Source organism: Macrobrachium nipponense, chromosome 8, assembly GCF_015104395.2.
Source record: "Macrobrachium nipponense isolate FS-2020 chromosome 8, ASM1510439v2, whole genome shotgun sequence".
Classification (NCBI taxonomy): Eukaryota; Metazoa; Arthropoda; class Malacostraca; order Decapoda; family Palaemonidae; genus Macrobrachium; species Macrobrachium nipponense.
This window is the reverse complement of record NC_087203.1, coordinates 10292834-10308754: the sequence shown is the minus strand read 5'-3', so window position 1 is coordinate 10308754 and position 15921 is coordinate 10292834.

Genomic DNA, 15921 nt, shown 5'->3' with positions numbered 1-15921 from the left:
AGCGATGCTCACTGCTTCCGTTATTAAGAGGCGACCGTAGTTGTCTTCTCTGTGTACGACCTGGGTGCCTTCTATGAGCTCTTGTAGAGATGGCTTCCTGTCGTGAACATCTATGTAATGTTGATGGATGGCCCCTTGATTTCTATGAGCCAGCAGACGTCTCCGAAGGGTCGTTGTAGTGTGCCCGATGTAGTTTTGGCTGTGAGGTTTACACACCTCCTCTGGACAAGTAAATTTGTAAACTACATTCGTGCACATCTCCTTCGGTCCCCCCGGAGCGGTGCTGTTCTTCATTATTAAGGCTGCTACAAGGTTGGGCTTACTATATATCCTGAGGTTTATTTTATGGTAAGGGGCTTTTGGGATTACGCCTCTGTTTATTATCCCGCGTAGTGTGCAGCAATCCTCCTTGTATGCAGACCCATAATGTACACGATGGTAAATAATCAAGTTTTCCTCGTTTTTCGCCATGGTGTTGGGTTGGTAAAATTCGTCCATTTTCTTTTTTATTGCTGCTTCGATAATTTGATCTGCATACCCGTTGTTTGTCAGCAGTTGGCGAATTCGGTCGAGTTCGTTATGTATATCTTTCCATGATGAGCTGTGTGTGAAGGTTCTGTTGACATACGCACTCACGACAGACTTTTTATATGCGTCCGGGCACTCCCCGCACGCACGCGGGGAGTGCCCGGACGCATATAAAAAGTCTGTCGTGAGTGCGTATGTCAACAGAACCTTCACACACAGCTCATCATGGAAAGATATACATAACGAACTCGACCGAATTCGCCAACTGCTGACAAACAACGGGTATGCAGATCAAATTATCGAAGCAGCAATAAAAAAGAAAATGGACGAATTTTACCAACCCAACACCATGGCGAAAAACGAGGAAAACTTGATTATTTACCATCGTGTACATTATGGGTCTGCATACAAGGAGGATTGCTGCACACTACGCGGGATAATAAACAGAGGCGTAATCCCAAAAGCCCCTTACCATAAAATAAACCTCAGGATATATAGTAAGCCCAACCTTGTAGCAGCCTTAATAATGAAGAACAGCACCGCTCCGGGGGGACCGAAGGAGATGTGCACGAATGTAGTTTACAAATTTACTTGTCCAGAGGAGGTGTGTAAACCTCACAGCCAAAACTACATCGGGCACACTACAACGACCCTTCGGAGACGTCTGCTGGCTCATAGAAATCAAGGGGCCATCCATCAACATTACATAGATGTTCACGACAGGAAGCCATCTCTACAAGAGCTCATAGAAGGCACCCAGGTCGTACACAGAGAAGACAACTACGGTCGCCTCTTAATAACGGAAGCAGTGAGCATCGCTATTCAGAAGCCGACCTTGAACGTCCAACAAGAATCGGACCATATACTCCCCTCCAGCAGGAGAAGGAATACCCAAGCCAACAGGGACCAGACAGCGCGCCCCAATCCACCGAGAACATCGCGCCCCTTGGAAGGCATGAGAAGACCCAGCGTCAGCGAAAGTCAAGTAACATCCTTACTCAGGTCGCTGAGACCCCGCCCAACACGAATCAGCAACCGTTAACCAACGTAGACCATTTTGGACATACATACACACACACACACACACACTCAAATTTAAATCATACACATTTATGTATAAACAGAAATTATCTCTTGTACCTTTATGCATGCTATAAAATATATACATATATTTGTACTCCCGTATTTAGATTTCTATATTCATTTTCATTCCTGTATGTAATTTTGTAATTTTTATCTAAAACCAACATGTAACATATTAAATTTTAAACATACATTTAAGGAAACTCTAGCACATGGCATTGTATTTTGAATATTTATTTAACCACTGTTTAAACTTTCACTCTTATTGTCGCAGTACATATGTCCTTATATTCTTTGTAACTAAAACAACGCCCTTAAGCTGTTAATCCCTAGACTAACCAGTACCCATACCTCGAGGTCATACCTCCCACACGATGAGATAAATAGGCCGAAAGGTCAGATTGTAAGTCAGTAGTCGCTTGATAATGCCATAAGGCGAAACAGCTGTCGTGACAAAATTCAATAAATGGAAGAAGGAAGTCTGCGTATATTTCACCAGAAATTGACGAACGAGAATCGGAAAAAACTTCGTCGGTATGAAGATACCTGCAAGAAACTTATTGATGCCACTAAAGCAATTGCTTTTAACGAAAATTATATATATATATATATATATATATATATATATATATATATATATATATATATATATATATATATATATATATATATATATATATATATATATATATATATATATATATATATATATATATATATATATTATAACATACATTCACAAGATGTATGTTATAATATATATATATAATATATATATATATATATATATATATATATATTATATATATATATATATATATATATATTATGCATGTGTATGTTATAATTTATATATATATATATATATATATATATATATATATATATATATATATATATATATATATATATATATACACTAGCTGACTAACCCAATGCTGCTCAGTCATCGATAAACTCTCTCTCTCTCTCTCTCTCTCTCTCTCTCTCTCATTCCTGTTAAGATAGTTGCTTCAATTACATTGCCCAGCAATACTGACATTTTACATTTCACTACTTCTCGACCTTCATGGCTGAATTTGGACTGAAAGAACATCAAGAGTCACTAATCGTCTCAGCAACCTCGAAAAACTATGGATTAGACACTAATATCGTCATTTTTGGTTATTTTTACCCATCACACTCTTTCCCACCCCTTTCTCATCGCCCGCCCCTCCTATTGGGGCTGAACTTGAAGGGCATCATGAGTGCCACTGTTTATCTTAGTAACCTTTAAAGTTATGGTTTAGACACTAATATATCTGTCTTTTTCAATAATTTTTATGTCATCCCCCACCTACCCTTATCAGGGCTGAAGGACCTCAAAAGGATGGATTAAACATTCAAATCTGTCATTTTTTACCATTTTTATGTGTCAACCACTTCCCACCTCCTTCTTATTGGGGCTGAATTTGGACTTAAAGGTCATCGGGAGTGTTACTATTCATTTCAGCAACCTCAAAAATTATGGATTAGACACTAATATATCCCATACCCATCATTTATCCAACCTATGTTCCAATCTTAATTCTGTTTTCACCATTAATTTTCAGTTAGCTATGGTCTTATATATAAAATCTAATCAAAATCTGTCAAGAAATGTGGATTCTTATAGCTTTCAAACAAACAAGCATTTTCCTTCATATATATATATAATATATATATATATATATATATATATATATATATATATATATATATATATTATATACTATATATATATATATATATATATATATATATATATATATATGATATATATAATATATATATATTTATATATATAATCTATATATATAATATATATATATATACTGTTACTTGCATGGCTGTGTGAGGTTTATGATTTATTCTAAATTTAACTGACATCTGACAAGGCTGGCAGCCATGCAAGTAACAAAAGAGAAGAGGGAGAAAAGGATATTAAAAAAATGATGGATTTAAGAGAAATGCAAAGTTACATATAACTAAGATTATTATGTCACTCAGAAGAATTTTACACAGGAGCTGAATGTACTAGCACCGTGGCACTGAGGTTACGTTAATTAACAAATCAAATAGTGCCACTATGTAAACCCAAGAAAATGTAAATCCCTTTTGAAGAACCCGGAATTTAAAGGAATAAAATACTAGTTTCAATAATTGCCAATCATAAAATATTAGTTACCAGTAGCTCTTCATTCTTTCACCCTGGGACTTGGGAATGGTTGGCTGTATGGATCACTTTGGAAACATGGATCATGGGTGAGGTACACAACATCTGGCGTTCCCCTAATTCTTTTCTTTGCAATCGGAGTCTTGAAGTAGAGAGCTGTGCACAGGGTAATGAGCTTGGGGGAGAGAGAAGTCTTGACCCCCGGACAGTGAGAGGTTGTGTATGTGACTGGGAAGATTCCACTGGTGTGAACAGAACTGAGTTTGCTATGAGAATGAATCTTAGACTTGCTTCTCCCACCTTCTTTCCCCTTGTCCTTTGTCTGTCACATCTGGGTGCCGGCTTTTCTTGGGGCATTATCGGTTTTGCCTGGAAATGAAATCTGGGCGACAGCACTAGGTGTGGAAAAAAGATGACAATGGAGGTCCATTTAACTGTAGGAGAGGTGGAGTTTTGGGGGAATTGCAAAGTAGGCAAATCTGTCATATTGAGTCTTTAATGACTAAGGGAGTGGTAGATATGGGTTCTGTATGCCGTCTTGGGTGGTCTTTCTTTCATTAGAAGTGAAAAAAATATTGTCCTTAAATATCCGTCATATTTTTCTTAAACTGAGGGCTTCAACGTACATCTCATGTATGTACATTACATATATATATATATGTTTATATATATATATATATATATATATATATATATATATATATATATATTATTCTGATTTTAGCTCCTTCACTCCTGGAAAATGTGGTTAACACTGAAAAATTTGGCCTTGAAAGGAGGACGAGAGATCAGAACACAAAGAAAAAAAATCTACTCAGGCATAAGGCCAATATTACTGAGGAAGGAGGAATTTACATAAGAGCTGGATTTTAGTTTTAAATGCACTGTATTTACATGAATTTACAGAGGTCCAGGAGACTAAAAAAAAGGGGGTCGCTTGGTTGATCCACCGGAACACGTGGCTGGAGCAATCCAGTCACGGCATTCAGAAATTTTGTGCAAACGGATTGAAAATGCAAGCTTGCTCCAAGGGTTTCCAACTTCTACCACAATCAGGCACGGTGTTTGTCTGCAAATTGATAGGACACTGGCATAAAGCGGGGGGTTGGGGGGGGGCACCACGAGAGCGAACGTTACACACTACTTTCTTTCAATCAAAAGGCCACTCATGGGGGGAATGAAATGACTGGGAATTTACACAAAGAGAACTATTCCATTGCTTGAATTTGCTAGGGGGATTTTCACTAGTATCACAAGGGGAGTAATCACAGAATTGAGCCCAGATGGGGGAATGAGAAGCTACACAAGTCGCCGTGGAAAAAGGAAACGAAATACAGACAAAGGTAAAACGATTCCCTGGCTGAACTTTAATTACTCTCACAGTACCTGGATCTTGATGGCTTGTAGTCTTCTCCTTGATGTTTCCATGCACTATGGACTTTAAAAAAAATACTTGGGAGTTCCCAGAAAAAAACAATGGGGAAGCAGAAAAGGGGGAGAAGGCGGCGTCTGGTAGGTGCAGGAGGAGATCTGACCTCTCTTAGGTCTGGTGTTCTTCTGAGAACGAGCCGCTGGCCTTTGTTCCTTTAAAATCCTTTGTCTCTGTAGGGGGTAAATCTGACAACCAGTGGGAGAAGAGATAGCTTTTTTGAGAGAATGGATGCTCAAGTTCAGAGGGGCAACTTGCATATAGGCAAAGATGCATGAAACTTGGTAAAAGACTTTACTTTCCTTGGTTTTGGCTTAAAATCTTGAACAATATATATATATATATATGATATATATATATATATATATATATATATATATATATATATATATATACAAGCGAACAACCTGAAAATACGCTGGTTCATTTGTTATTTAGGCCAAGGTTTTACAAACAAGGCCTTTGATTTTATCTTCATGTCAATCCAACTAATCTATATTTATTTTACCAGGGAAAGAATTATCTGTTCTTTTTTTTTCAAGTCACCCATCACAATACATACTCTCTGTTAATGAATGTCTGTTCGTCTATGTGTATGCCTGTACATGTTATAATAGTGATAAAAGAAATAAAGGGAAAGATTTCTTATGACAAAAAAACCTGTCACTTCCACTATTGCGAGGTCTGGAGTCAAGAGGAAGGATGATTTTAGATATTACAATTCGATAATAAAGCCATATGAAGTAAAAATTCCACGGAGTGTTTTTGACAACATATAAAACATTTGTAATGCAATGTATCTTGAGCAAGATCTTGCATCAAGGGTACAACAATAAGAGAGTGGGTTGCATATCCATTGCATGCTATGCAAGTTCAAGATGAGAATAATAATCGGCTGTAAATCAACAAGCTCATGCTAAGCATGCATGCAAAATCTTTCCACGTGTAAGGCTAATATCATTCTGTGCAATCAGAGACATCTCCCTGTGAGTGCAAGCAAGAGGGTAATTACATTCAGCTTATTGCAGAGAGACAGGCTCATTGTCTGATATTTCCTTCCAGACAGCCATTTTTTTTTTTTTTTTTTTTTACTTAGATCTAGACCACAATCATGAAGTGTTTCGTCATTTTATTCATAATGTGTATAATATAACAGATGGAATATTTAAATGCACAATGTGTTTGTATGTACGTAGTGTATTATTTTTTCTTTTTTTATTTTTCAATTTACGTTTATCCTTCTACGCAGCGGAGGCCGGCTCGTAAAAAACTGGAGACGACTTGAAAGAGGTTTGATTAGAAAATGTTGAGGTTTGCAGATGCAATGTATTAGGAAGGTCATATTATAATTGAGGGAACTACTGAAGGTCTGAGGCTTGAAAGCAGACTAGGATATCAAAGACTGATATCGTGGAACTGTGGAAAGAAAGTGAACCAAGATGAAACCCAGTAGGAAAGCCAGGATATTGAAGAGCAAGAGTACAGCATAAAACATGAACTGGATAGGAATTTAGGAAAGACAAGAGAGAAAGGAGACAACTCGTTAATTTCACATCTGACCCCACAGAAGAAGCCCCATCATGGAAATGTCAACGAGCATTTGGTATATTTCTTATAGGTATGAGTTGATGTGTTAGTGAATTACACGATGTATCAGCTTCTCTGGCTTAGAGACAGAGAGCGCCTAGAGATAGCCTTTGTGAATGAAGGAATTTGATGTTTGTGCATTATTGGTGGCTGTTTGGGCTGTTGCCACGGGCGATCTTGGGGTGTGGTAGGTGTGTACATTCATTTGTACATGCATAACAGGTCCGGCCGTTCAAGACACTTAAGAGAAAAGCACATTCCTTTGAGATAGGAAGGAAGACGGTTTCAGAGGACACCAGGTGTTGAGGCAAGGCCCATCATCAAAAAGGTATGGCCCATATTTAAATGACTTAGAAACAGTTGCCTTCGAAAAGAGAGAAGTGTGAAGTGTATACATTTATTTAACATTGTGTAATAGGGAATATATCTCTTTGTTACAGATGGGTCCCATATCATTGTTCTTGAAACAGGATTCTCTAAGCCTGACTATTGAAATATAGCAGTTGACAATTTGAGACTTTGGTGTGATTATTTAGACCAGTGGTTCTCAACCTGGGGGGCATCAGCAATTTCCAGGGGAGGCGCGGGCCCTGGGGAAAAATGAATACAAACATTTTCTAATTATATTCGTTATTCTCTTAATGAGTGAGGAACTAATATTCAGAGGTTTATGAAAAAATGCAAAAGTTTATAAACGTTACTTTCCTAGAGTCTATTACTCTAGTTAGTCTCATTGGGCTGACAGTGTTTTGTAGTTATTGACCTCCCTCCCTATCCCTCGAAACTCCTTCTTTTTCTCTTTTTTTCTAGTCTGGGAGGGAATTTTACTCATATGTGCAAGGGGGCGTGGAAGGAAGGACCGACTCTTAGAGGGGGCATGGTCATATAAAGGTTGAGAACCACTGATTTAGACTAATCCAGGAGAGTGGAATGATAATTTACAGTTCTTTGTGGGGCAGACTCGGGTTTTTTAAACATGACCTATTAATCATTTTGTTCCATTTTATGTTCATCTGCTTTAGGTAATAAATAGAATATTTTTGTATTTATGTGAGCTTATTAGCCTAGTTGACAATGTTTGCAGAGAGAGGGTGCCCGCTACCAACAGGTAAGATTTGTCATTTATGTAGTTTTGTTAGGCGGGGGTCTATAGTTATTGGTGGCAGTGTTTACGAAGCTTTTTATACATTTTTATACATTTTATAGGCTGTAGGTATGCTAACGAAGAGACTGGTGACTAGTTAGACATATATTTTTTGGTAGGAAAAGGTATTATAATTATGTTACAGGCAACTCAGGGTTCATTTTGCTGATTCAATGGTTTGGTGTTCGAAGCGTCGGGCGTCTCTCTGCATCTCAGATAGTTTTAGCTGGTCAGTGATTTATGAAAACTAGTGTCTTGGAATTGTGAGGGAAAAAGATTAATTTTGACATATTAAAGTGTTTCGTGAGTGTGGTGAATGGGTTACACATACATGAGATGCGTATACGAGTTTGGGTTCCAGTCATATGAAGATGTGAGTGTAATTTCAATGTTTCTTTTTTTCCCCCTCCTGCCTTTGAAAAGAGAGAAGTGAGAAGTGTATACATTTATTTAACATTGTGTAATAGGGAATATAATGAATATATCTCTTTGTTACAGATGGGCCCCATATCATTGTTCTAGAAACGGGATTCTCTAAGCCTGACTATTGAAATGTAGCAGTTGACATTTTGAGATTTTGGGGTGATTATTTAGACTAATCCAGGAGAGTGGAATGATAATTTACAGTTCTTTGTGGGGCATACTTGGGTTTTTTAAACATGACTTATTAATCATTTTGTTCCATTTTATGTTCATCTGCTTTGGGTAATAAATAGTATATTTTTATATTTAGGTGAGCTTATTAGCCTAGTTGACAATGTTTGCAGAGAGGGCGCCCGCTACCAACAGGTAATAGTTGTCATAAAGTTGTTAGGCGGCGGGTTTATATATTTATGTACGACCACAGCTATTTTTTGGGGGCTTATGAACCCTTGGAGTTTTGAGTTCGAGTCCAAGGTTTTAGCCATTATTTTCTCTTTTTATCAATTAAAAAGCGTGGATTTCCACTTTCACTACATTTTCTGTCTTTACAAATAGGAAAAGGTAACATGGCTGGGAATGAGACATATTTTTTTAAGCTAATGGTAAGAACTTTGATGGGAGTGTACTATCTGAAAATGTTGGGGCCTGATGGGTAGTAATTTGAACCGTTATACTGATAACTTGCGGCAGAATTACCTCAGTGGTCAGCTCGAGAATTCCAGGGGTGGGTTGATATTTGGGTTAGGCTTCCTGGCACTCTACTTGGTTTGCTCAACAACATAATTGATAAAATATTATTGACTCAAACAAGTAGGTTATGCTTACACTTGTTTCTCTCTAACTGTGTTAGTGCCATCCTTTCAGGGATTCAGTTCCTACCGATGTCATTAGAGCAGAAATGATCCTCCATCCATTTCTCATACCCCCTCCCTATTGGGGCTGAACTTGGACTTAAACGGTATTGGGATTTTCACTATTCTATTCAGCAGCCTCAAAAACTATGGATTAGGCCCTAATATCTGTCGTTTCCCAACCCCCTTCCTAACAGGGCTGAACATGGACTTTAAAGGCATCAAGAATGTCACTGCTAGGATACATTCTGATAAAGTAAAGATTCGGTGATATATGTAGAATAGTTCGTTATAGTTTGTAATTAAGATTGCAGATTGTTATCAGTTTTCATTTCAGCGACCTTGAAAACTATGGATTAGACACTAACATCTGTTGTTTTCAATATTTTTTTTCATTTAACGCCCTTCCAGGCCCACCCTCACTTTATCAAATCAATGGTCTGATTTTAATTCTGTTACCACCATGACCTCTCCTGGTTTTATATCGACATATATTTAAAAACTCATCAAAATTGGTTGTAAATGTGGATTTATATAGTGTTTATACAAACAGACCAAAAACCAAACTGACATTTTCTCATTTATATATATATATATATGTATATATATATATTATATATATATATATATATATATATATATATATATATATATATATATATATATATATATATATATAAAGGTTTTTGCCACGAAGGAAAAAATGAAAAATCCGACCCTTTACTCAGGCACAACTGATTTTACAGAGGAAAAACATAGTCAAGGTAGGCTTAATTTCCAAACTGACACTACAAGATTAGCAATAAGGTCGATTTCACTCTACAGAAACGAGGAAACGCCTGAGGGCAGCCACACCTTGGAGGATACAAATGCGGTCAACAGACGATTCATCCAGAAAACGATACATTTTGAAAAAAAAGGAGGCAACTTATTATTATGAAATTTACAAAAATGTTCCCCAAAAAATTATTAATGAAAAGATGAAAAAAATATAAATATATCGAGCAAGAGAGAGAGGGAGAGAGAATATCGAGCAAGAGAGAGAGAGAGAGAGAGAGAGAGAGAGAGAGAAAGAGAGAGAGAGAGAGAGAGAGAGAGAGAGAGAGAGAGAAATAATAACTATATACATGTGGGACTAATTTATTAGTAGTTCATTTATTTTAAAGTCCTTCATAAACATTTTACAAATATACGGGTCCAAATGGTACATTCACGGACTAAGATTTAGGTTGTTTTTTATTGGTGATTTGTATAATTGCTGATTCCAGTAAATTTCTTGCAACATAATCATTAGATCTAGCAATTACAGAGGTATTTTCCCAATTAATACAATGAGATTTTTCACTCAGATGGATAAACAGTGCATTTGAAGTCTGGGCTGTTCTAACTGAATACATATGCTGCTTAATACGTACACATAAATTTTTACTTGACTGACCAACGTAAAACGATTGGCAATCCTTACAAGGAATTTTGTAAATGATGTTGTAATTGCTAGATCTAATGATTATGTTTCAAGAAATTTACTGGAATCAGCAATTATACAAATCACTAATAAAAACAACCTAAATCTTAGTCCGGGAATGTACCATTTGGACCAGTATATTTGTAAAATGTTTATGAAGGACCTTAAAATAAATGAACTACTAATAAATTAGTCCCACATTATATAGTTATTATTTCCTCTCTCTTCTCTCTCTCTCTCTCGCTCTCTCTCGCTCGATATTCTCTCTCTCTTCTCTCTCTCCAATCTCTCTCTCGTCGTCTCTCTCTCTCTCTCTCTCGCCTCTCTCCTCTCTCTCTCTCGCTCGATATTTTCTCTCTCCCTCTCTCTCTCTTGCTCGATATATATTTTTTTTTGTCGTCTTTTCATTAATAATTTTGGGGGGGAACATTTTTTGTAAATTTCATGATAATAAGTTGTATATGCTTCCTTTTTTTTCAAAATGTATCGTTTTCTGGATGAATCGTCTGTTAACCGCGTTTGTATCCTCCAAGGTGTGGCTGCCCTCAGGCGTTTCCTCGTTTCTGTAGAGTGAAATCGGCCTTATTGCTAATCTTGTAGTGTCAGTTTGGATATTAAGCCTACCCTGACTATGTTTTTCCTCTGTAAAATCAGTTGTGCCTGAGCAAAGGGTCGAACTAAACCGAAAGTGCTTGGCTATCTCGCTTTTTCATTGTTTTCCTTCGTGACAAAAACCTTTATTAATACATAGCATCATGTTTTATATACTTCGTGATCAAGTTATTCATATATATATATAATATACTATATAGATATATATATATAATAGATATATATATATATATATATATATATATCATAAATATATATATGTATATATATGTATATATATGAATAACTGTTATTCATAAATATATATATATATATATATATATATATATATATATAGTTTTATATATATATGAATATATATATTGTTTCATATGTATATATATATATATATATATATATATATATATATATATATATATATATATAATGGATGTATGTATGTATGTGTGTGTTGCACCATAACTTTGAAATGCATTGAGCAATTTCAGTCAAACTTGGTATACATTTGACTTACTATCTGGAAAAGAACCCTGAAAGGGTAAGACATAAATAACATCAAAGGGCACCAAAGGGTGTGTGGTTGTGGAAAGGCATTCCTGAATGGGACTGGAATGGGACTGGTTCTGCCCATGAACTTAGTAAATAAACTCTACTGGTTTATCATACCTCATTTCAGTATACATATAATTGACTACATGGAAAAGAATACTCTGGAGGTCAGACATCACTGCCACTATGGGGGATGGGGGTGGGAAGGGGTGACATTTAAAAATAACTGAAAACAACAGTTATTAGTGACAAATACATAGTTACTGAGGTCACTGAGATAAATAGTGGCTCTCCCAATGCCCTTTAAGCCCAAGTTCTGCCCCGATAGGAATGGTGGGTGAGAACGGGTGAAATGTAAAATATAAAAAATGCTGGGCAATGTAATTGAAGCAACTATCAGAAGGGAGAGAGTGAGATAGAGAGAGAGAGAGAGTGAGAGGGAGAGGAAGTGAGAGACTGATTATAGGGATGTTAGGGAGGAGAAAGAGGGAAAGAGTGAGGGAGAGCTGGAGAAAGGGAGAGAGAAAAGTGAGAAAATAGAGGGAGTGTTAGGAATGAGAAAGAGGGAAAGAGACAGAGAGAGAGATAGAGTTTATGGGTAGTCATTCAGAGTTTTCCCGGGCAGCACTGGGTTGGTCACCTAGAAAATATATATATAGGATATATATATATATATATATATATATATATATATATATATATATATATATTGATTGATTGATTGTTTGATTGATGCAAAAATGTACCATGGCATCACAACAGCTTAGGTCATCGATGCCAATATATATATATATACATGATATATATATATATATATATATATATATATATATATATATATATATATATATATATATGTGTGTGTGTGTGTGTGTGTGTGTGTGTGTGTGTGTGTATGTGTGTGTGTGCTAAATTCTTTAATGTGTTATTGGGGTCTGAAACTTGAAAAATCAGCCCCATTAACTACCAGAAAGACAGTTCACTTGATTTCTAGTTGAGAGAAAGGAAGACTTTCTATCAGTGCTCCGTGTCAGAGGGTGACTCCGCATCAAAAGGCGAACGTTGCGCTGTTATACAAATATCCTGCAGTGCACCAAGAGGTGTAATCATAACGGGCAATAACAGAATTTCCCCACCAAGAAGGGTATATATCAATAGAGATTAGTGCCTGCAGAATGAGTCTGGCGCTATTTATCTTATGCATTCACTATTTTGAAAAGTATGGCGAATGCTAATGGAGTTTTATGGTGCAGTGTTTTATAGTTTGGTATATAAAGTCAGAACCTGAACCGCTGCTGAACTCTTAATTACATTTTTTTGCAAATAAATTATTTTTCCGTTCAAATGTGTAATAGCTTTGATCTGACCAAATATTTTGTTCCATATACATTAATATCGTGCTACCACCAGATTTGGAAGCAAAAGCGGCGAAAACTGATTCCACATTAAATGAATAAATTACAGGTAAACATAATTAATTGCTCTTTTCATGTATGACAAGTCAATCTCGTTGATTAAATTTAGTTCAATGCGATGATGTGTGCCGTACCAGTGCTGCCTACATGGACAGATTGAGAGTGAAAACCACAAAAACAAATGAGCGCCATAACACCCAAATAAATAATATTACGCCAGATCGAAATGATTTTTTTAATTAGAATAGTTTTACGGGTTGTTGCATAGGATCACGTTTCCACCTCAAAAGCAAAATGCTGTCTCGGGGAACAAGCAGCCATTTCATTTCTCTAAGTACTGTAGTGTGGTGTTGTTGTCTTCTGAAGTATTTGATCTGCATGCAATACACCCCGTATATCATGGGGGTACAGCCGTCAGTGCATCTCTCACATTGCACTGTAGGCATTACTTAAGGTCCTTCGAATCTATCTGCAACATTTTCATTCATTTTAATGTTACCTCCGTAGATATTCTTTTCGTTTCATCGTACTTTCCACCTCTTAACGATTGTTTCATAGCGCAACCACGAGATTGCCCTCCTTTACATCTTTAAAACCTTTTTACTCTAACTTTCCTTTTCAGCGCTGAATAACTTCATAGGTCCCAGTACTTGGCCTTTAGCCAAAATTTTATATCCCGTTACGTTCCGCGCAATGCATGCCACTAAAATTAGTTCAATGAAACGTAGATATGAAGAGCATTTATAAGGACAACCTCGTATGAGGACCAAAAAGAAAACTGTAGAAGAATAATGGTGACTGTGAAAGGTGCGCGCGATCAATGACGACTTTGTTAAAATGTCTCTCGGCAGAACCCCTTTCTTACTGACACATGAGAAGTGCGAGGAGGAGTTTCCGTTGTGGTTATTCATTTGGACAGGTGAAAGGGGCTTGCGAGACGCTCTGTTTTTCAGAATTTTGTTTTTCAACAGTTTCCTTTTTAGTGCACATCAACAAAAGAGTCGAGTTTCTTTGGAATGCCCAGTGAAACTCGACTCTCCTCGTTTACAGCAGAAATCTCTCTCTCTCTCTCTCTCTTCTCTCTCTCTCTCTCTCTCTCTCTCTCTCTCTCTCTCTCTGTGGGCGAAGAGGGAAATGACCTGAAAGCCATAGTCTTATTGACCCCAAAGCCTAAATGAACTACTTAGTTGTTAGCCGACTGTTGTGTGTCGCCGCTGTGGTGAAGAGAGAGATGAAGAAGACAGGAGAATGCATTGGTCACGAGCGTCCATTACTCCGTCAACAGGTATCCTATGGAACAGGTGGTGTGAAACCATAGGCAGGATTCTCATAATATATTTTCATTTTATCCACAGGTGTTAGAGTTAAGAAGATCAAACTAGGAAATCATTTTATAGCTCTGGAATTTGGAGCGAGTAGTGTAACACATTCCCTCAACTGATCTGAAGTGTAAAGTATCGAATGTATTGGCAAATGATATACAAAAGAATTGCTAGTATCTATGAACTGTAGTGTAGATGAACAACAAAGTTTCATTTCAGAATTCTTAGTTTTATAAAGTGATACACATAATGAATATGGTTAAGTAGGCTCAAATCCCTCTTCTGTGTCAACAGCCGTCCTCAACTTAGGTACATATTCCGTCAGGTAACACATTCTCACAAACATTTTTGTTCACATGTCTAGTCATAAATGGGTGCCTTCTTTTGTACAGGACTTAGGGCGTGACTTAGGCAAAAGGAACTTGTTCTGAAGTGTTTCATTATGTATATATTCTCGCTTCCCTCTCTTTTGTTTGCTGTCCTTTAAGAGCTCGCCGCACTTCATAGCAGAGGCTTCATTTTTGTACCTCGCGCTTTAATAAAACTCAACCATCATTCATCCTTACAGCTACAGGAACAACTGTCTCCGTTTGCTAGGTTCATTAGCCTCTCCTTTATTCCTTGTCAATGGAAAGTTACCCGATTCATGACAGTGTCTGTCTATGAACATATTTTTGCGTATGAAGATCCTGCTACTTCCATATTCTTTGAGTAAGTATTGTCCATGTAGTCTGGAACAAAAGTTTATCTGTATTCATCTTTATCAAATCGACCAGTCAATAAAGCCCAAATCACAAAAGTAACGGTAGCACCAGTTACGTAAATGCTTGAAACAAATTCGTACGATTTAATATTAAAAGTCAGTCGGATTGGGATGTAATTCGAAATTCAATTATCTGACAAATGAGTATTTATAGTTTCTGATCTACGCTCACTCTGTATTCGACAGGAGCAGATTTTTGTGCTAATGGTGGCGATCTTTCCAAATTAAAAGGTTAAATGGCGATAATACTTTAAATGAAAGCATGTTGATGGGCTTACATCAGCTGTGAGTCAATCCGTTTTTTATACCGAAAGACTTTTGTACTAATGTTGACGATCTTTCAGAATTACTAGGTTTATTAATGTCAAAGTTGTATTCATCTTGTATTGATGCAGTTTAATGGAAGCTGTAATGGATACCAATGAAGTTAAATGAAAACAGACGACCAGTTTTCAAAAGTGTGTCATTGATGGCTCACTTTTTTACCAATGTGTATCATCTGAGACCGTAAGCAGACAAGTCTCGCAACCCACTGAAATCCATCACTAATACCTGT